Source organism: Acipenser ruthenus, chromosome 1 (assembly GCF_902713425.1).
Source record: "Acipenser ruthenus chromosome 1, fAciRut3.2 maternal haplotype, whole genome shotgun sequence".
Lineage (NCBI taxonomy): Eukaryota > Metazoa > Chordata > Actinopteri > Acipenseriformes > Acipenseridae > Acipenser > Acipenser ruthenus.
In genome coordinates this window covers 19,681,338-19,704,714 of record NC_081189.1, presented here as the reverse complement: position 1 = coordinate 19,704,714, position 23,377 = coordinate 19,681,338, and the positions used below count along the sequence as shown (strand labels likewise).

The window sequence follows — 23,377 nt, the reverse complement described above, 5'->3', positions numbered from 1 at the left end:
TCATCTTTAAGTGTTGTGCCCATTGTTAACTAGGGATGTAATAGGTTAAACGGTTATCTGTCAAACTAGTCTCAAGCTGTCGATTTCCGGTGTTCGTACGCGGAGCACAGCAGCTGGCATCAAAATAGAAAAGGGAGGAGTGTAAAGCTGGAGGGGTTAAAACGAAGTTGAGTCGAATACCTGCAAAATAAAGATATAAACATTTTAGTTTATGAAGCAGGTACGTTATTGTGTTATTATTATTGCCACTTTTTAATCAGTTGTACTCCCAATGAGTCCTTCGCCCTACCTGCCTTTGTCTGAAAGTTCTGAAATAGTTACCTAGCAACTTGCCATGTAGCGGGATGCGCTTCTGTAGTCTATGATTTTTTGTTGTGATGGGAGTTCAAAAAGTTGTTTTATAAATATCAAACAATTGACAGTTTTCTGAAGAAAAGTGTTTGAAACAGGAGTAATGAAGGGGAATCGAGTGGGACTGCAGCAAAAGAAGTACCGACAACAACGACCCGATCAGCAGTAAAAAAAAAAAAAAAAAAAAAAGAAAAAAAAACGAAAAGCTTGTGTAAATGGATGGCTTGGCATGGTTTCATGGCAGATATTTTTGATTGTTGAAATATTCTTAACAGATCACTCCAAGAACGAGATATTTGTCTTTTCTCTCACTGACAAAATCAGAACCAGACAATTATGACAACAGTTGCCTAGTTTTCTACTGGCAATCATCTCAGAACACAGGCTCTGAGGGAGTTTTTTCAAAGCTATCCTGAGATGGCACCAACCGGTCTCTTAGTACTCGCAAACCTACAGAGCGCGTGGACAGCTAAATATGACCGCTGTTTCGGGTACTGAGTTCCCTGGTTCCTTGGTCTCCCATCAACCACACATCAAACCCATCAACCACCCATCAAAATGAGTGCTTCATTTGAAATAAACAGTAAACAGGTAGCCTAGTTGGTGATAACAAATTCAATTACATTAGGAAGTGTGTGGCCGAGTATAAAAGCCTTTAGATTAGCTGTCTTAAACTATCTGGAAGCCAATAATGAGCGTGTGTGCATATGTGTGTGTGTGGCTTGCTTATTTCAAGCCATTCTCCTTGCACACCCAACATAAAAATGTTGATTTACAGCATGACTAACTAACCAACAATCTTTCATATCTCTCTCTCTCTCCAAGGCAGCTTCGGGTGTGTGATTCTGATTGGGAACAGTGAGAGTAATCAGAGAGTAGGTCGTTTGGCAATTCCTAGCTATACATGTCACGGTCCCCATAGCAACTTCCTTATTAGCACAAATGGGTGGCAGAGAGTGAGAACCAGTGAGGTGGATATTTCTGTATATTATTCAACATAATATAAAGATGTTTCATACCTCAATGGAAATTTATAATTTCTAGAAATTTCTTGAAAACAAATAATTATAGGGAACATCTTTTTAAGCAAAGGTTTTGCTTTTGTGGATGAGGAAAAAAAGTTACAAGAAATAGATGTCTACAATTTATTTCAGCAATGTTTTTGCAAAACTCCAAAAATGCAAATTCAAAAGTATTCATACACAGACAAGGAAAATGAAATTAATAGCTACAGGTAGTGAACAAAAAAATGGAAACACCAATGTAAAGTCACTTAATAGGGCGCTGGGTCACTGGTATCTGTGGCCCAGGTTGAAATTTGCAGTCAATTGATCTGCAGTTGTTCGTCTGTTTTGCCTTGCACTTCGAATTAATGCACAGATATCACGATCCTGGAGTATGCGCTTCCACTCACTGTTGCCCTTTGCTGATAATGTCTTTCCCTCGGAGTTCCATGCCGACATCACCTTAGGCACCATTGTTCGTGAAACATCAGCAAGTTGAGCTGTCTTGGTCACTGAAGCTCCTGCCAAACGCACCCCAACAATCACCCCTCTTTCAAAGTCACTGAGGTCTCCTCTTGCAGCCATGCTAGCCATAATTCTAGGCAACCAGGCCTGTCCAGCATTTTTATACATGACCCTAAGCATGCTGGGATGTTACTTGCTTAATTAATGCCACAGCTGTGTGGAAGCCCTTGCTTTCAATATACTTGGTGTCCCTCATTTACCCAGGTGTTTCCATTGTTTTGTTCACTTCCTTTAGCTGAGGCACCTTTTAGCATTAATAACCTCTTTTAAACGATTAGGATATTTGTCAATTCTTCAACGCAAAATTGTACCAGTTCATCCAAAGTCCGAGGACTTCTCTTGTGCAAAGCTTACTTTAACTCATACTGAAGATTCTCAATCGGATTTATATTGGGACTTTGACAAGGCCATTCCAGAACCTTGATTTTATTCTTCTTTAACCACCCTGAAGTAGATTTTGATGTGTGCTTTGGATCGTTGTCGTGTTGGAACGTCCAGTTGTGCTTTTAAACCAATTTTTGTAGCGGAGGGTTTCAGATAATTGGCCAGTATCTTTTGGTATGCTATGGAATCCATTTTACCATGTATTGGAACTAAATTTCCTGTGCCATTAGAGGAAAAACAGCCCCATAGAAGGATATTACCAGCTCCATGCTCGACATTACCACCTCCATGCTCCATGGTGTTCTTTTTGTATGCCTCGCCAGACTTTCGCCAAACGTAACAACTATCAGCTTGCCCAAATAGCTAGATTTGTGTTTCATTACTTCACAAAACCTTTGACCAGAACACATATCGATCATTCAAATGCCGATTTGCAAACTTTAAGCAGTTGTCCTTGTGACATTTTCCTAAGAGTGGCTTTTTCCTTGGCCTACGACCATTGAGACCTCATGCAATACTCCACCTATGGTTGAAATGGAAACCCCAGTCCCACTTGCAGCCAATTCACTTTGAATATCTTTGGCAGTCAATCTTGGATTGTTATTAACCTTCCTCACAATTCTTCTACTTGTTCTTGGTGAAAGAACCTTCTTTCTGCCAGACTGAGGGAGCGTTGTGATAGTACCATGAGTCTTGTACTTCTTGATAATAGAAACAATATTTGAAAGTGGGATACTCAAATGCTTGGAAATCTTGTATCCTTCTCCAGCTTTGACAGTAAATAATGCTCTGCCTAAGGTTTTCAGATAGCGCTTTACTTTTTCCAATATTGACTTATTGGTAATGACAGCAATCATCCTATGCCTAACCCTTTTATACTCGCCTACAATCCAGCATTTTCTAGACTTTTCTAGAATTAGGTTCAGCATTATCATATTGAAGTTTCTAGCACCTTGTTGACAATACGGGAGGACAGAACATCCCTGTTCTGTCCTCCCGTCCTCGTCCTCTGCCCTCCCTCCGCTACTGCTCCTCCAACCCCTCTAACCTCATTTCTCTGCCTCTCCCCCCCTCCCGCACACTCTTCTGCTAACAAAGCTGATTTCATCTCTGCCTTTGCCTCCCACCTCTCGCTCGATTTCCTTGCTCTCACTGAAACCTGGCTGTCCCCTGATAACACTGTTACTCCTGCTGCCCTGTCCTCTCTCTACGTCCTGTCCCATACCCCGCGTCTCACTGGACGGGGAGGTGGGACGGGTCTTCTCCTCTCTCCCTCCTTACTCTTTTCGGTCCCCTCCGATCTCATCTCGCTCTCTGTCAGTACCTTTGAATTTCATGCAGTCCAACTAACCTTTCCCTGTCAACTCCTGCTCATTGTTCTGTACCGCCCCCCTGGGCCTCTCACTCACTTTCTGGATGAACTCGACTATCTACTCTCCTCCCTCCCCTCCCTGTCTACCCCGACTGTCCTGTTGGGTGACTTCAACATCCATCTCTCCAACCCCAGCCACTCTGCTGGATTCCTCCCTCTCCTGCACTCCTTCGACTTCTGTCTCTCTCCGTCCCCTCCTACCCACAAAGCTGGCCGTCAACTGGACCTCACCTTCTCCAGGGCCTGCTGCCCCTCCACCCTCTCTGTCACCCCCCTGGACCTCTCTAATCACTATTTCATCTCTTTTTCTCTGTCTCTCCCCCCTCTCCCTGCTCCTCCTACCCCCACTGTCACCTCTCGCCGTAACCTCCGCTCTCTCTCCCCCTCTGTCCTTGCCTCCACTGCTCTCTCTCACCTCCCTCCTATCGACTCCTTCTCACAACTCTCCGTAGACTCTGCTACCTCCACCCTCTTCTCCTCACTCACCTCCTCCCTCGACTCCCTCTGTCCCCTCACCTCCCGTCCTGCTCGCCCCTCCCCTCCCCATCCCTGGCTCTCCTCTGCGCTCCGCTCGGCAAGAATCACACTGCGATCTGCTGAAAAGAAATGGAAGAGAACCAAACTCCCTGCTGCCCTAGACCTTTACCGCACTCTCCTCTCCTCCTTCTCCTCTACTCTCTCCTCTACTAAATGTGCTTATTTCCAATCTGTAATCCAAGCCTCCACTAACAACCCACGTAAACTATTCTCTACCTTCTCCTCCCTCCTAAACCCTCCCCCCTCCTCCTCCCTCCTCTATCTCCCCTGATGACTTTGCCTCCTTCTTCTCTTCTAAAATTTCAGATATCCGCAAACTCTTTAACACCTCTCCCTCCCCCGCACCCCCTCCCGCTCCAACTCCTACACCCACTGCAACCCCTACTAACTCACCCTCCTTCTCCACCTTCTTGCCCCTCTCAGACTCTGACCTCTCCTCCCTGCTCCAGGGTCACAAACCCACCACGTGTGCCTTGGACCCCCTCCCCACTCACCTCTTTCAAGCTGCTGCTCCTGCTCTACTCCCCTTCATCTCCTCCCTCCTCAACACCTCTCTACTTTCTGGTATCTTCCCCTCTGCCTTCAAAAAAGCCTCTATCACTCCCCTCCTCAAAAAACCTACCCTCGACCCCACCTCCCTCCAGAGCTACCGTCCTGTCTCCCTCCTACCCTTCCTCTCCAAAACCCTCGAGCGGACTGTACACCGCCAGCTCTCTGCTTTCCTGTCCAACCACTCTCTGCTTGACCCTCTCCAATCTGGCTTCCGCTCTGCTCACTCTACTGAAACCGCCCTCCTGTCTGTCACCAACTCACTTAAATGTGCCCGAGCTGCCTCTCTCTCCTCTGTCCTAATTCTCCTCGACCTCTCTGCTGCCTTTGACACTGTTGATCACTCTATTCTACTATCATCTCTTGCTGACCTGGGGATCTCTGGCACTGCTCTGGCCTGGTTCTCCTCCTACCTCTCCAACCGCACTTACCAGGTAACCTGGCGTGGAGCAACCTCCACACCTCACCCTCTCTTAACTGGAGTCCCCCAAGGGTCAGTCTTGGGTCCTCTCCTGTTCTCTCTCTACACCCGCTCCCTGGGCCCCCTCATCGCATCCTATGGTTTCTCATACCATTTCTATGCTGATGATGCTCAGATTTTCCTCTCCTTCCCCACCTCTGACTCCACCATCTCCTCCCGTATCTCTACCTGTCTGTCTGCTATTTCCTCCTGGATGCACTCGCATCACCTCAAACTCAACCTCTCTAAATCTGACCTCCTTTTCTTTCCCTCCTCCTCCCCCTCCTCTGATCTCTCCATCTCTGTTCCTCTGGAATCTACCACACTCTCTCCCTCTTCCTCAGCTAAGAACCTTGGAGTCACCCTGGACCCCTGCCTCTCTTATTCCCAGCACATCTCCACTCTGGCACGCACTTGCCGATTCTTCCTGAGCAACATCCGAAGAATCCAACCCTTCCTCACCAACTATGCTACCCAGCTCCTGGTCCAGGCCCTGGTACTCTCCCGCCTAGACTACTGCAACTCCCTCCTGGCTGGCCTCCCTGCGTCCGCCACCCGTCCGCTCCAGCTCATCCAGAACTCTGCTGCCCGCCTGGTGTTCTCTCTGCCTCGCTTTGCCCACGCTACTCCACTACTCCGCTCGCTCCACTGGCTCCCGATCACCGCTCGCATCCAGTTCAAGACTCTTGTACTAGCCTACAGATGCCTTGACCAGTCTGCACCCAGCTACCTCCAGACCCTCATCTCTCCCTACACCCCCACTCGACCTCTCCGCTCCGCCTGCACTAGAAGACTAGCTCTACCACCGCTACGCTCCCCTGCCTCCCGAGCCCGCTCCTTCTCCACCCTTGCTCCGCAGTGGTGGAATGACCTTCCTACAGATGTCAGGACTGCCCAGTCCCTGACCACATTCCGGCGCCTCCTTAAGACTCACCTCTTCAAAGAGCACCTGTAGAACTCCTCTGTTTGTATCCTGGGACACTATCACCCTTCATGTAAATGTGCTTTATTTTGCTCTTATCAGCCCCTATTTTACTGCATTTAATCCTGTACTTCAGAATACTGTAATCTGCCAAGTTTTTAACCTGTAGTACTTTGTATTTAATCACATCCTGATGTAACTATCACTATTTAATCATATCCTGATGTAACTATCACTATTACCTGCTGTATTATTGAATTGTGGTTTGTCAAACTTGTACTTTACTTGAACAAAAGTTATTGTATTTCTTGCTCTTATTGTATTACTTGTATTGTAACGCTTGAAATGTTTTTGCTTACGATTGTAAGTCGCCCTGGATAAGGGCGTCTGCTAAGAAATAAATAATAATAATAATAATAATAATCATAGCATCAAAGGGTATGAATACTTCTGAATTAGCATTTTTGGAGTTTTGCAAAAAATAATTGTAGACTATTTCTTGTAACTTTTATTCCTCATCCACAAAAGCAAAACTTTTGCTAAAGAGTTTTCTTAAAATTATTTGTTTGATACGTTTTTTGAAATTATAAATTTCCATAGGGATATGTAAACTTTTGACCAACTGTGTGATTTTTATTTATATATATAATATAAAAATCTACAAAATCTGTTTACATATTAAACCCCCCCATATCTGTGCAAACAGTTATAGATCTGTTTCTGAATTGCGGGGGCAGTGCAGTAAAGCACACCAAGCCAGAAAATTGTTTTCTGCATGCTTTCTGTGTCATTGTTTTGAAACTCTACACCCGCCTTTCCTTTCCATGATAAGTTCTGTTGAAATGTTCAAATTAGGCTAAGGGGGTCAGCTGGATGTTGTTTTGTAGTGGTACATAGAATGTAATTAATCCTTTATTCTAATCTTATTATAAAATACTTTCACATTTAAAAAGTTCTAATTAGTTAGCAAGAATACCGTTGGCCAATTTGGGTCAATTGGACAGATTCCAAAATGAGGAAAATGTAATGTTTGAAATTAAAGTAAAATCCCTATGGGCAATGTTAAAGGTACTCTACACTAAAGAGGGTAGATGAGGTAAAGCTTTCTTCAATGTGCCTCAGGATACTGGTGTTGTTTTTACAAACCTACAAAAGCTAAAGTTCTTCAAAGCACCATATTGGAATTACAAACTGTACATGCTTAGTGAGGTGTTAAGTTTGTGTGTTAGAGCTGCACAGACTGATTATTTGGATTGAACTCTGTTCAGAAACCAGGCGCTGACGATCATTGTGTTGATTGGGCTCATTTACAATTCAAAGTGAAACCAATTAAGACACAGCCTCTTAGATTTGTGTGGGTTGCAGTTTTTGTAAAAATGTTGGGCTGATGTTGACTGCACCCCAGATGCATTGCTGCACTTGTACATTCAGCAGAAAGATTTATGTTTGTATGCTTTAAATTACTCTACTGCTGTAGGAATCTGTAACTTATTTAACAACAGAGCTGAATCTGAATTAATTTGTTTCCAAAATAAAAGCATCATTGCAAACGACAATTCCAGTCATGGTCTGCAAGGTACACTGTGAAGTGCAAGTCTTTGTTACCGCACATCTGTATGATCATTTCATACTTTTTTGGATAAAGAAACTGCTGCAGTTTTTTTTTTGCAATGGTTATGCAACCCATTGGTTTTATGTGTTCCAAGCTCTCTTGTTCTCCCATGAAAGCAAAAAAGAGTCCGACTACATTTTAATTGAAATCAGAAACACAGTAGTATTTTGATAGCTATTATTTTGCTTGGTCAACTTTAATCCCCTCTAAATCCTGTGCTCCCTAAACGGGCTGCTAATTGCTGTTTTGGTGCTATCCAGCCAAATACTGGATTAGGTCTTTCAGGAAGATTAAACTAATAGTGTCATTATTTTGTTTACGTAGAAATCATGTGAATTGGGATAAAGTGGGCAAAAAGAAAAAAAAAAAAAATTTCTACAGACCATCCAGATAACCTAGCCCCATCCTCTTGATGGTCCTCTTGCATTCAATTGAAAAAAAACAAAAACAAAAAAACAATAGTAATAATAAAATATATATAATAATAAAAGTATTGTAAAACATGTTTTTCAGGTTCATTATAAAAACTGAAAATCATTTGAAAAACCTTGAAAATGTAGGAACAAATGTAAAGATGCTCTTCTAAAAGCATTATAAAACTCCCAAGAGGGTTATAACTGCAACCAATACCCTGTGTGAGCACAATGACATCATTCTATTTGAATTGGAAGTTAGGTATGTTTGACCTCTTCAGGATCAGCACTTTAATTTGCATGACAGCGAGCGAGTCTTTTGTTCCCTTAAAAGTTCAGAGCTGCACAATGTTAATACTTGTATTCAGATTAAACACAATAATATATTTCGGGTTATAGTTGTTCTGTGGACCCCAGTGTAAGAACCACTGGTGCTCTTGCAAACTGGATGTATTTCCACAATCAGAATTTTAAAGAACATTTTGTGATTTAAACTAAATATGAAGGTAATAAGCCATGTCAATGTTTTTTCAGAGTTGTTTTTTTATATCTTTCTTTACAGTTTACTGTAAACAATTGATAATCTCATAAACGCTGTAGAGGGTTTAATCAGTTATCCACCAAGTATTTCAAATCTGAAGAGTGGATAATCCAGGATTTGCTGTCTGCCAAATGACAATTCTGACAGTACTGGATTGTAAATCAAGTGTTTTCTAGGTATGCTTTTGTGTTTTAATTGTTAAACCACATCTATGAGTGGTGTACAGTCAAGTTCTCAAAAGGACTACAACAAGGCATACAGACCTATGGAAATGAAAAACAAATAGTCATAGATCTATTTTAGTATTAGCATGCTGCTCCTGGTGTATTATAACTAAAGGAACTTGCATGGGCTTTGGAGTGAGTTGGAGCTAAAGCACAGAATCTATGTGCACTTCTGTGAGGCGTGTGAGTAATAATGGAATTTCCAGACAGTACTTTACGTGTAAAAAAGTTTTTCTTTATTAATATTTACACGGAAAAAAAAACAAACAAAAGAAGGATGTGAGGGAGGGCGTGCTGGAGAAACAAAACGAAAGGATCGGAAGCTTCCTAGTCCTCTTCGTGAGGTGCTGAATTAAACAAAAGAAAAAGAATCAAAACCAAGAGAACAACGTGAGTAAAGCTTCCGACCGTGAAAAATAAAAACAACAAGAACCCGGCACTGATTCTCTCCCTCCAGCCTTTCCTCCGCCTACACTTTGTGGGACCAACCCCGGACACAGTAGCACGTTCCCTTTAGTATGCAAAGCCCCGCCCCGGTAGTCAGTGGAACACCAATTCCAACTGACAGGTGTCCTTGAACCTCACGTGACTCCAGTGGCTGGAATTTACATACTCGTACTTCCGCCCCTCACCAAGGTGCCGCCCCTCATAAAGATGACTTTCGTCATGGTCACGAGATCTTGGTAAGGGAAGTCCCGAGTTGGTTTGATACCTTCTACTGTCGGGAGGCTGAATTACAGACCGAAACCCCTTTGACTCATCACATATCCCACCCCTCAGAGTGGAGCCGAAGGAACACTCGGAAACCTCTAACCCCCCCTTTTTCCCCCCCTCCCGGGAAAAAAAATCAGCGTTTTGGTGTAACTTACCCGCACGATGCCTTATTTGAAAGGCGAAGGGTTGGAGCGCCAGGTACCACCGCGTAATCCTAGCGTTTGAATCCTTCATTGTGTCTAACCACTTTAAAGGGGCGTGATCTGTGATGAGTACAAAGGGTCGTCCCAGAAGATAGTATTTTAAGGACTCCATAGCCCACTTTACTGCCAGGCATTCCTTCTCTACTACTGAATACCTCTGTTCCCTGGACAGTAACTTCCGACTGATGTATAATATCGGGTGTTCTATACCATCTCTCTCCTGGGACAGAACCGCCCCCAGACCAGTCTGCGATGCATCTGTCTGAAGGATGAACTCTCGGCTGAAATCCGGGCTTACTAATGCTGGGGCCTGACTCAAATTAGTTTTAATAGATTCAAAGGCCGTCTGACACTCTGCACTCCATTTAATTTTATTTGGAGCGTTCTTTTTAGTGAGATCAGTGAGAGGGGCGGCTATAGTGGAAAAGTGTGGAATAAAGCGGCGGTAATAACCGGCCAACCCTAACAATGATCTCACCTGGGTTTTCGTGGTAGGTACCGGTGAATCCAACAGAGCCTGGACTTTTGAAACCAGCGGTTTCACTCTACCCTTACCCATTATGAAACCTAAATATTTAGTTTCTTCTTTTCCAATAGCGCACTTTGCCATGTTCGCTGTGAGACCCGCTTTCCTCAGAGACTGTAAGACGGCTTCTAATCTATTCAAATGTTCTTTCCAGGAAGAACTATAAATAACTACATCGTCGATATACGCAGCAGCGTACTCTCGATGAGGTTGTAATACCCTGTCCATCAGTCTCTGGAAGGTAGCAGGAGCTCCATGAAGTCCGAACGGCATAGTGCGAAATTGAAAAAGACCGTCTGGGGTTGAAAATGCCGTTTTCTCACGAGAGGCTTTAGTTAATGGAATCTGCCAGTATCCTTTCGTCAGGTCCAAGGTTGAAATAAACCGGGCCCGCCCCAGCTTGTCTAAGAGTTCATCTACTCGAGGCATGGGATATGCATCAAACTTAGAGATAGCATTCACCCTCCTAAAGTCTATACATAACCGTAGTGACCCATCTGGCTTGTCTATTGGTACAATTGGGCTACACCACTCGCTTCGGGAAGGTTCAATTACCCCAAGTTTCAACATACACTCCACCTCCCTCCGAACAGAATCTCTCCGACTCTCTGGAATGCGATACGGTCTCTGTCTGACTCTTAGACCTGGCGGAGTGATAATAGCATGTTCGATCAAATGCGTTCTTCCAGGCACGTTAGAAAACACATCAGCAAACATATTAATTAGATCGCTTACCTCTCTGCGCTGATCAAGAGTTAATTGTTCCCCCATCGGGACCCCAATTGCTGACACTGGCTCAATTGAGGGTCCAAAGTCCTCTCCCTCCTGTGCAGGAAATATAAAATGGACCTCCCGTTCTTTCCACGGTTTGAGGAGATTAACGTGATAAATTTGATTTTCTTTCCGACGCCCAGGCTGTCGGATCTCATAATTTACTTTTCCAATCGCTCGAATAACCTCAAATGGACCCTGCCATTTAGCAAACAACAACGTAACTGTAACACATATTTTACTACATTTTTAGACTCTTTTGACTGTTCTTCCCAACCTTCTTTTATGAGATCCAAGATACCCCGCGGCTGCCGACCGTACAAGAGCTCAAACGGGGAAAATCCCGTTGAAGATTGTGGTACCTCACGAACTGCAAAAAGTAAGTAGGGAAGCAGCTTGGCCCAATTGCGTTTTTCTTGATCTACAAAGCGGCGCAACATACTTTTTAAAGTCTGATTAAATCGTTCAACAAGCCCATCCATTTGAGGATGAAAAACCTGAGGTTCTAATTGAACGAATTTTTAATAATTTGTATAATTGCTGAATACAGCCAGACATAAAATTAGTGCCCTGATCAGTGAGAATTTCTTTCGGGATTCCCACCCTAGAGAATATTTTTACCAATTCATTTGCTACTACTTCTGCATTCATAGAGCGTAAGGGAACAGCTTCTGGATATCGTGTTGCGTAGTCCACTACTACCAAAATATACCGATACCCTGAGTCTGCTCCCTCCAGAGGGCCTACTAAATCTACACCAATCCTCTCAAACGGTACTCCAATAATGGGCAGTGGGACCAGAGGTGCGGGGCGAACTAACTTCGGGGCAGCTAATTGACATTCTGGACACTCAGATACATACTTCCGCACAAGACCGTAAACCCCTGGCCAAAAAAACCGGGCCAGAATTCGTTCCTGGGTCTTTTCAGTTCCTAAATGACCTGAAAATGGAATGTCATGCGCTAATCTCATGACTTCCGACTGAAAAGGCCCCGGAACCAATAACTGTTTTACGAGCTGTCCCGTCCCGGGAGCCCGGGTTATTCTATATAATAAGTGCCCAGATACAGAAAAATGCGGAAATACCACTGGTTGTCCTTCCTGCATATCCTTCCCCTCAACATATCTAACCCGTTTCCAAGCGTATTGTAACGTGGGATCATTTTGTTGTTCATATCCCAGGTCAATATCTCGGTCCCAATGGTTAGGTACACTGAGAGGAGTATCTTGTATTATTTGACCTTCCACATCAGTAACCTCGCAGCCCCGGTCACACTGAACACCTACTCCCTTACCCTGCCGTTTCAGAGATTGGTTTACTTTTGAGTCAGACACCTCCCCTTGTCGTCTCAGAGTTCCCTCATATTTTTCCACCCGGCGCTCTCTTTTTGTTTTTCTGGGGCGGATTTTAGGGTTAAACAGGTCGGTTTGCAACGGGAAAATCTCGCCAATTGTTTTCTCCCGTTGCTTAGATTGTCCCCTGGTAGAAACTAAGACCATTTCCCGACCTAAAATACGATCAAAAAACGGCCAGTCTCTTCCCAGGAGAACAGGGTATGGCAAACATTGTGCTACAGCCACTTTAACGTAAGCTGAATAACCATCAACAGTAAGTTTAACTTTAGTGGTGGGATAAACCCGAGTTTCTCCATGGATACAGGAGATAGCCACTTTACCCTGTGGCTCCCAGGTTACCCCCTCCAAGAGAGCTTGTCGAATCAATGTCTGTGCACACCCAGAGTCCGCAAATGCGTAAGAACTCTTATCCCCGACCTGTACTCTTAATTGATAAGGGCCCTCCCGACATTCCCCAATGTTCCTACCTGTTACCGCTGACCAGGATCTTTTTGCCAGGTCCACCTCCATCATCGGACAATCCCTGGCAATATGTCCGGTCTCATTACACCTGTAACACACTGGGGTAGAAGGCACCAACGGAGTTTGTTTGTCCTGTGAGTCAGTGACCGACAGGTTAGGGGGTTTTCCTCTCGCCCAAGATGGGGCTAACCTCGGCCTCCATGGTCTAAAGGTCTGGTTACCCCCTCTGGGCTTCATTGATTGGTTGGTCCGGGTTGGCTTAGGGGCAGGAGTGGGGTCAGGGACGGCGCCTTCGTTCGCGTCTTCATATGCCTCCGCCAGGATGATGGCTTTCTCGAGAGTGGTAGGTTGATTCCGTTTAACCCACTCCCGGTTTCCTGGCGGTAGTATAGACGCGAACTGTTCTATCGCGATCTTCTGCACCAGTTCTTGGGGGGTGTGTTCTTCTGGTTGCAGCCACCGGGTGCATTGATCCAGGAGATACTGTCCCGCAACCCGGGGCCGCACCCCCTCGGACAGCTGGTATTCCCGGAAGCGGCGCCGGTATGTTTCTTCTGTGATCCCGAGGCGTGAGAGAATAGCTTCTTTTACTTTGGCATAATCCGCTGCCTCTGTGGCCATTAATGCCCTATACGCTGCTTGAGCTTCCCCTGTCAAGCAAGGTGCCAGTTTCATGGCCCAGTGTTCCTTGGGCCACCCTGCTGCTTCTGCCACTCTCTCAAAGGTGACCAGAAAAGCCTCGGGATCATCTTCCGGAGTCATCTTTTGTAACTTCGGTTGTGTTGCAAACATCCGGGCAACCGCTGTTTCCGATGCTGGTGTCGACATTTTCTCCACCAGCTGTCCAAAGAACTGGGCGAGCTGTTCCTGGCGCCGTATCTCCCTCTCCTCTCGTTTCTCCTCCTGCTCCCTAAACATTGCCAAGACTGTAGCTGGATCCATCTCCCACAATGACACCACGTGTGAGGCGTGTGAGTAATAATGGAATTTCCAGACAGTACTTTACGTGTAAAAAAGTTTTTCTTTATTAATATTTACACGGAAAAAAAAACAAACAAAAGAAGGATGCGAGGGAGGGCGTGCTGGAGAAACAAAACGAAAGGATCGGAAGCTTCCTAGTCCTCTTCGTGAGGTGCTGAATAAAACAAAAGAAAAAGAATCAAAACCAAGAGAACAACGTGAGTAAAGCTTCCGACCGTGAAAAATAAAAACAACAAGAACCCGGCACTGATTCTCTCCCTCCAGCCTTTCCTCCGCCTACACTTTGTGGGACCAACCCCGGACACAGTAGCACGTTCCCTTTAGTATGCAAAGCCCCGCCCCGGTAGTCAGTGGAACACCAATTCCAACTGACAGGTGTCCTTGAACCTCACGTGACTCCAGTGGCTGGAATTTACATACTCGTACTTCCGCCCCTCACCAAGGTGCCGCCCCTCATAAAGATGACTTTCGTCATGGTCACGAGATCTTGGTAAGGGAAGTCCCGAGTTGGTTTGATACCTTCTACTGTCGGGAGGCTGAATTACAGACCGAAACCCCTTTGACTCATCACAACTTCGATTATGCTTTTTTCTAAATAAGTTCAACTTAATACTAAATCACACTTAGTAGAGGCATGAGTTTCGCTGAAGAGATGTCATTATTACCATACCTAATGTTTGCCCTGTGGTAAACTTTGATTTAAAATAAAATCTGTTTCTGATCGTGTCTGTATATAGGACAAAACATTTAATACATGGTCTCTGCTAAACACATTTATTATTATTATTATTATTATTATTATTATTATTATTATTATTATTATTATAATAAAGATTTAATAATGATTTAATAATAATACTGTTGCATGAAGGGATGCAGTGATGTTTAGAAAGATTAATCCATTAAGCTCCCTGTTACTTTTTCAGAATTCACCTCAAATGCTGTATCATTCATTAACTACGGTCCGGACCACTGTGACATCACAGTGCTGAATGGTCTGGACCACAGGCCACAGAATGCTACAGCCCCTTCTATTATTATTATTTATTTCTTAGCAGCCACCCTTATCAAGGGCGACTTACAATTGTTACATCACATTATTTTTATATACAATTACATTATTTTTTTTACACATTATTTTGATATACAATTACCCATTTATACAGTTGGGTTTTTACTGGAGCAATCTAGGTAAAGTACCTTGCTCAAGGGTACAGGGATTGAACCCATGACTCTCTGGTCAGGAGTCCAGAGCCATAACCACTACTCCACACTGCTGCCCTACTACTCCACACTGCTGCCCTTCTCACAGTTCATGCATAGGTAGAAAACAAAGCAAATGGTAAGATGTTAGACAAATGATAGGCTTTCTAAACTGACAAAAATGTAAATGGCCTATACATACATACACACATACATTCATGCTTGTGTCTTCAAATTCAATATATATGTATCACTATATACTGGGGATTTTAATCGATTAAAGATTAATCGATTAGTGATGAATGTGGATGTTGATCGATTAAAAAAAAAAAAATTGATCAATTAATCTAGTCTACCCATGTGCTGTAGCAAAAAGCAGTGCATGAGAAAGAAATCTAGAAAGATGGCGGAGAGTACTTCAAAAGACGATGGGAAACGGGTTACAGGGAGATATACCCAACATTTTGACATGAGCCCAGAACAGTGTTTTTCAGGTATTAGGGGGGCACCAAGACCCTACTGGAAAATACTTTTTTTCTGACTTCCTTGCGATTTGTAAAAGCTCCAGAGTAAATAGCAGACTCTGTGGGTCTCCAGGATGATTGACTCGATAAACTGTCCAGCCAGGCAGGGATCACGTTTAATCTGACCAACCCCGTCCACAGAGCTTGTGTCGTTTCAGACCAATCGTAGCTCAGCGCCTCTGTTTCAGTTTATAAATAGGGAGGGGGGCTTAGCTTTTAGTTTAAATTAACTGGATTTGCTGCATGCAGAATGTAGAAAACGAGCAAACGGGTGCAACATTTTATTAAACAAATCTTTAATACAGTCTTGAATAAAGTTATAATAAAAAAATAAGCTGGACAAACATTACAATTACTATTCATAGTTGCATTAACATTATTTAAAGACTAGTCACATGTATACTGTAATAACAACACTGTAATCATAGTAAAATCTGTTTCATTTACGGGGCTTTGCTGAGAAACAATGAAATGGGCTTTTAAATCCTCCATGTCCTTACTTTCTCATTTAAAAGTGGAATGAAGAACGAGAAAATGAGAGTGCAGCATTTTAATAATTAACTAGTTTTTTGTAATGAAGTTAATACAATTATGAATAGTGATTGTAACAAGTTGCAAGATTTGCTCTTCGGTACTTTCCTTTCACGGCAGTACTATGAGTTTATCTTCTCATCTGTGTCGCAAGTAAGTTGATTTTTCTTTTCAACAATGTGTTCTATTAGTTTAAATCTGTACCATGGCAGTACATTTACAGCTATAGTCTTAAGTCTTAATTATGACACTCAGCTAACTAAATTAAACTAAAATAAATTACCTGTTAGTTTCAAGTTTATACGAAAAACAGGCCAACATATTCAACACAGTATTGGTTGTACGTAGTACCGCTGCTAATTTACAGTAAAGCATGACACAGTATGTTATGTATTATATTAAAAGACTTGCTTTGGCTAACTTCAGATTACATGCAAGTAAACATTTTTATTTATTGTGAAATTGTTAAAGTTGCCTGTCAACTGTTAGGTGTCATTAATAAATGCTTGCAAAAAATAGCATTAATACCAAGTGTTACTTTTAGTTGTCTTTCACTACAATTGCATATTATAGCAAACGGGTGTGATTAATCAATTAATTGTCCAGATGGGTTGATTAATCGATTTAAAGAAAATGCCAATATTAAAACCCCTACTATATACCAAACCTCTTAAGCTGTACTTGGCAGACTTTTGAATGTTTTTTTTATAGTGATTATTGCATGGCTGTTTTGAAGGAGCATGGTGTAATTTAAGCTGCTTACTACCCTGGCAACATGACAAGCCAGTACCTTATAATCAAGGTTCTTTAATTGTAGCTGTGTCTGAAACCTTTTACATGGTATATCATTATTTTATGCAGACAGGAAGGAAATGTTTTTTTAACCACTTGTGTAATGCTGAGTAAGCTTTTATTTTTGCCAATTAAACCTTTTTTTCTTGTTTTAAATAAACTAATGGGAGTTGTTTTTGTTATACTGGCTGTTAATTTGGTTTTAAATAAAAGGCTGCAAATACTAAAAGCATAACATGTTTCAGCCATTAGCTTTTTTGATGATGGACATCAAATAGCACAAGACAAACCGTAAGTCTGTTGTGTCTTCATTATATACCGGTACCTAACACATTTTATATATAATTAATATATATATATATATATATATATATATATATATATATATAAATATATATATATATATAAATACACACACACACACACTACCGGTCAAAAGTTTTAGAACACCTCAATTTTTCCAGTTTTTATTGAAATTTACGCAGTTTAATGTCTCAATGTACTCTGAAATTAAAGCATAGAAGAAATAAACAATTGGAGATAAAAAAAAGAAATCATGGAATCGCTTTGTTTAACAAAAGGAAACCTTTTGCAGATATAACAGCTGAACACACTCGTGGCATTCTTTCTACAATGGAAATCAAATATTGTTCGGAAAGTTCTTCCCAACACTGTTGCAGAAGTTCCCACAAATGTGTTGCACTTGTAGGTTGCTTTGCTTTCACCCTTCTATCCAGTTCATCCCAAACCAGCTCGATGGGGTTTAAGTCTGGAGACTGTGCTGGCCATTCCATGATTTGAAGCCTACCGTCTTGTTCTTTTCTACTAAGGTAGTTCTGACATAGCCTGGAGGTATGTTTTGGGTCATTATCTTGCTGTAGGATGAACCCCTGACCAACTAGGCGTATACCAGAGGGTATTGCATAGCGCTGCAAAATGCTGTGGTAGCAGTTTTGGTTCAGGGTGCCACTCACTCTGTGCAAGTCGCCGACTCTGGATCCAGCAAAAGAGCCCCAGACCATCATGCTTCCTCCTCCATGTTTGACAGTTGGTGTCACACACCGAGGAACCATCCTTTTGCCTACTCGACGGCGTACAAAAACCCTGCGTGATGAACCGAAGATTTCAAATTTTGATTCATCGGTCCATAAGACCTTCCAGTCTTCAGTAGTCCAATGGCGGTTCTTCATGGCCCAGGCAAGCCTCTTTTTCTTATTTTGCCATCTTAGCAATGGCTTTCTTACTGCCATTCGACCTGTCAAACCTGCAACTCGAAGTCTTCTCTTCACAGTTGAAACTGAGACTTGCTTACTTCGACCAGTGTTAAACTGTGCTTGAAGCTGTTGTCCTGTGAGCCGCCTATCATGCAAGCTGTTGACTCTCAGAAACTTGTCTTCTGATTCTGTTGTGGCTTTGGGTCTGCCAGACCTCTTCCTGTCAGAGTTTCCTTCAGTTTCCAAGTGCATTTTGATGGTGTAGGAAACTGTACTCACTGACACCTTGGCTTTCTTTGCAATTTCTCTAAAGGAAAGACCTACACTTTTAAGGGTTATAATGGTCTGTCTGTCTTCCTTTGTTAATTGCCTTTTTCTCGCCATTATGAGAGCAATATACTACTTCCTGCAGTACAATACTGTCCAAGTAATGCTTAAGAGGGTATAGTAACACAGTCTGTTCCAACACTGCTTTTATACAGACAGAGGGTTTGTAAGTAATCAGCAAAAGTTGGGACACCTGTAGGAATTGTTAGCATCAACTTTCAAGGCTTAATTTACTTCCATTGCTGCAGAACAGCTGTAAGTTGTTAACCCATTACTTGTTCCCTGAAAAAGGCCTTTTTGTATAAACTCTGAAATGTACATTATTTTTCAGTTTTTGGTAACCTAAACTTTTTTTTTTTTTTAACCTCTATCAGTTTACCGCTTACCTTTGTACCATTTCAGGTTATTCACTGGACTTGAACTGCTTAAATTTCAATAAAAACTGGAAAAATGGGGGTGTTCTAAAACTTTTGACCGGTAGTGTATATATATGTATATGTATATGTATATGTGTGTGTGTGTGCGTGTGTGTGTGTCTATATATATATATATATATATATATATATATATATATATATATATATATATATATATATATATATATATATATATTAATTATATTAATTATATAAAGAGCTAAACTAAGAATATCTTGTTTCAAAAATAATAAACTTTTGGTTTTGGTTTTTTTATGCTTGGTTTCATCAGCTAAATTGCTTGAATTAAAATAACTATTTGGGTTTTGTTTGGTTTCTGTTGGTTACGTGTGTGTGTGTGTGTGTGTGTGTGTGTGTGTGTGTGTGTCAGAGGTCGCGCTAGCTTTTCTGTTCATGCGTTCCTGAAACGCACATGCCCCAAATTTTGCGTCCCATCCATCAAATATACATGGAAGGCTAATAAACTCCAGGAATGTGCATTTTGGTACATTTTTATGAATGATTAAACTCTATGGTATATAGTAGTTTAAAAAATCTCTGTCTGTGTATAGATATACTGACAGTAGACCATTCGCATGACAAAGAGACACGATTCTAAGCACTGTTTGTTGCCTTCATCTGCGTGTGTTTTAATATTTTTCTGCATTCCAATAACAGCAACAGCATCACCGTGTCTTTTAAGCGAAGATTCTTGAAAAACTGTACATCCATGCGTATATGCTTTTTTTGCTTTTACCCAGCAGCTCTTTCACACACAGTACATCTTGCCATCTGGAAGTAGATGGCTGAGATGCAGATGAGCAGTCTTCATGAGAATCCCCTGAAGATGCTGATTGCTTAGCAAAAAACCTTTGATTTACAGCTGACTTGCTGTCAGTGTACACTCTGCAATAAGTATTAATTGTTATGCTTTAAAAAAATCTGTAAGGGTATCCCTGTTAAGCTAGTGCGGAAAATAACAAAAGCACAACGTTAAATTTGGCGACTACAAAAATGAAATGCGAGTTAAAAGTAGGATCGGGGATGAACAATTCCCGTAATTTGTCAGCTCTGTTTGAAATAAAATTAAAAGGACCAGAATTAGGCTCAGGCAAGATATGAAGGTAGAAGCAAAGATTGTTTTGTAATTAACAGCTTTTTCGGAGTTTAATTATGAAACAGAATCAGCTAAATTTGTCACCTGATTAAAAATAAAACCCAAAAACTTCAAACCCTACGTGTGTGTGTGTGTGTGTGTGTGTGTGTGTGTGTGTGTGTGTGTGTGTTCGCATTTACTTTTTCCAAAATACTTGATTTATTTCATAGCAATACTGACCTCTGGTAATATGGGGCATAACACATTATTTTAAAATAAAATACAGTGCATGGTGGGATACTATCGTATTAATTTCCAATGTTCATTGCGCTGCTAGGAAGTGTATCCAAACTATTCTAATAATAATGGTGAGTGTACGCATTACGCCTGACTAAACATGAAACGGTACTTCAGTGTGGACGCTAAAGTTTGACCTGGATTAATGAAAACGTTTTTGAGTATGGTTCTCGAGATCGGTTATGTAGTGTGGACAGGGCCTAAAAGTAAATATTCTTAATATTGCTGGCAAAGCCAAATATGAATCATATTGCTGCCACCTACAGGACTGGAGTGTATCTTAATCAGTGCTATTGTATTGCAGAACAGGTTTTTTTAAACAAGTATTTTACGGTAATTGCTGCAGTGTAATAGATTACCACGAATATGCATGTCTGCGTCCCTTTCCATTCTGTGCATCCCGTGAACGCAAGACAAAATATTTTTCCGTCCAATGGATTTGTTTTGCATCTAGGATGCAAAATTTTGCGTTACAACGACCTCTGGTGTGTGTGACGCCATTTACAGTCAATTAGTTTTTTTTTTACAAACTCCCGCAAATTACGTCATTGTCACTAGGGGGTGCCACTGTGGTTTTTGCCGCGTATTTCCATACTACAGTACTGTGGGAATAAATAGTCCTGTCACTCACAAGGTGGCTCAATGCAGAGAGGTGAACTGGTAAAGGTTTTTATTTTTTTTTATTTTTATTTTTTTTACAGCAAAGGAAGCAATGCTGAGGCAGCTCTCAGGGAATACCATAGAGTGCATAACATCCGCAGCGGATCATGTTTAAGAGTTGCTGTTCACAAGTTAATAAAAAAAAGGTTTCAATGTCCCTTTCATCAGAAGCTTGGATATCCTGGGAGACCGCCACCCACATATTCTCACAGCCCCCACATGAGACTGGAGAGAATACAGCAACTCATTTCTATCTACTGGTGGAACATAATGACCTATTCTTTTCTTTGCCCGAATTTGGAGGCAGTAAGAAAACCCTTTGACGGCAGTTTTGCTGTGTCTGCTTTGGAGAGTGGTGGGAGGTGGGTATGCTTCTGCTGGTATTGACTTGGAGCAGTCTTCTTCACTGGAAGCTGAATTATGTCCCACTCTATAGTTTAAATATCCGTTTTAAACCCACAGTATATACTGTATTTTAAAAAGAAACCTGAATCTTAAATGTCTAAAAATTCAATACCATGTGGCACTGGATTGTTCATCGCAAAGCATAGCCAATGTGTGTTTATCCTTTGTGAATGCACAGTGATGTACTGCATCATTGCCTGTGGAAGCCACACAGCAAAAGCTAGCAACTTCCACTTCAAGTTGAAAAAGCTTTTTGTGTTGAAGTACTGAAACAGGTTAGGAGGGGGGGTTCCTGTGCATCACAAACCTATTTATTACAGTTTTTTAAACAGTAGCTCAATAAAATTCATTAAATGATTGGAGCACCACCTGAAGAATGGTTACGACCAGCGTTCAGGTTGTTTGTTTTTTTTTCTACTGTTTGATGTTGGATGAAAGATGATTTACATTAAGAGAAAATCATTTACAAAAAAAGTTAGTAAAGAGTCATAAAAAGACATTAGCTTAAAATGTCCAATAGGCTCACCATTACAGTACCAGTACAAAACGTACTACAGTCTTTTAAACGGCTTGCAGTAATACTGCATTAACGTTAATAACTTACATTTTATTATAAAATGGGTATTTTAAATGCTGATTGGTCAAAACAGGTCGCATGGGGGTGTTGATATTACAGAATATCACCATGGGTTGGCACCTCTTTTCAAAAAGGGGCAAATCATTGGTAGATATCCCTACGCCACTAGAATTTAAAAAGGCAGCCATTTTATCGCAATAAAAATAACCAGTTTTATGTAAATGTTGACCTTTTAGGAAACCGAAGCTTCGCCTCATGACTTGCAACGCACTCTGCCATGGTGATATTGGAGTATATCACACACCCTGTCCTGCCTTACTGCTTACTTGTATTATTGTTATGTAAGGATAATATGCCCCGTGTCTTATGAGATGAAGTCTGTGGTAGAAAAGGGAAGTTGAGATAAGGTCACAACTATTTGGTAAATATAAAAATCAACCACCATCCCCATCTGACAGCTTCTGATTTTCAACCAAACTCATTTCAGTGATGGTGGCGTGTGTTAGGCACATTGCCATCCTAATGCAATTTAGGGTACATGTTTAAGCACAGAGAACACATACAGTGCTCTCCAAGCCATAATTGTGAGGCTGTGCTCTTTGTTCAGCCTTATAACGAGAATGAAAGTGCTAGTCTAATGGTATTATGGAGCAAATGGGAGCCGTGACCATACCGTCTTATAACCTGTTCCACGGTACATAAGGCCACCTTAGTTTTAAGCAATCATCTAGAGCCATAAAACTGTGTTTAGTACAGTATGATTTAGATTGTGTTACATTTGTTATTTCACTTAAAACTATCTAAAGCAAATACAAAAAATGAATGTGTAAATGCTTGTATAATCATGTATTTATGGCAAAAGCAGGGTATGTACAGTATGTTACTGATGAACTTGATTATGTAAAGAAGACATTCAAAGTTTCATATTGAATAACCAAATTGCAAACTGTTGAAGTGACATGCAAGAGGGCATGTTTTCAAAGCCATTGTCCAGCTGACCTTTTTCATTTTGGCACAGTTGTGCTTAGACTTGGGAGCCACTTTCAAATGGTTTGTAGTACAGCACATTCTGTTTTCTTAACCAGAAAAAAAAATAATTTCCCACTTGTTCATGAGGGACTTTTAACTAAATTAGTCTGACCCAAATGCAAAGCAAACAATGTTTTCAATGCAGGATATATCCATGACATCCTCAAAATACATTTTCTGTGATGCAGTAACATTTAAATGCACAGAGTTTGCAAGAATCCAGCAGACCACCAGTGACACTATTAAAGGCAAAGGTTTACGCTTTGAGAATCTCCTGCGGCAGTGCTCCGGCAATAGCTGAAGATGTTGATACTTGACACACCGTTTTTTGTATTTTTATTTCAGTTACTGGATCAAACCGATTAGCTGGTATGGCATCTTAAAAGTTAAACAAACCAC

General features: G+C 41.6%; 1 protein-coding gene across 7 annotated transcripts in view; it reads left to right on the top strand.

The window, feature by feature from the left end:
* LOC117409269 (tyrosine-protein phosphatase non-receptor type 13) overlaps positions 1-23,377 on the top strand; it is an 89,628-nt gene that overhangs the window by 2,184 nt on the left and 64,067 nt on the right. The gene's annotated exons all lie outside the window — the stretch shown is intronic.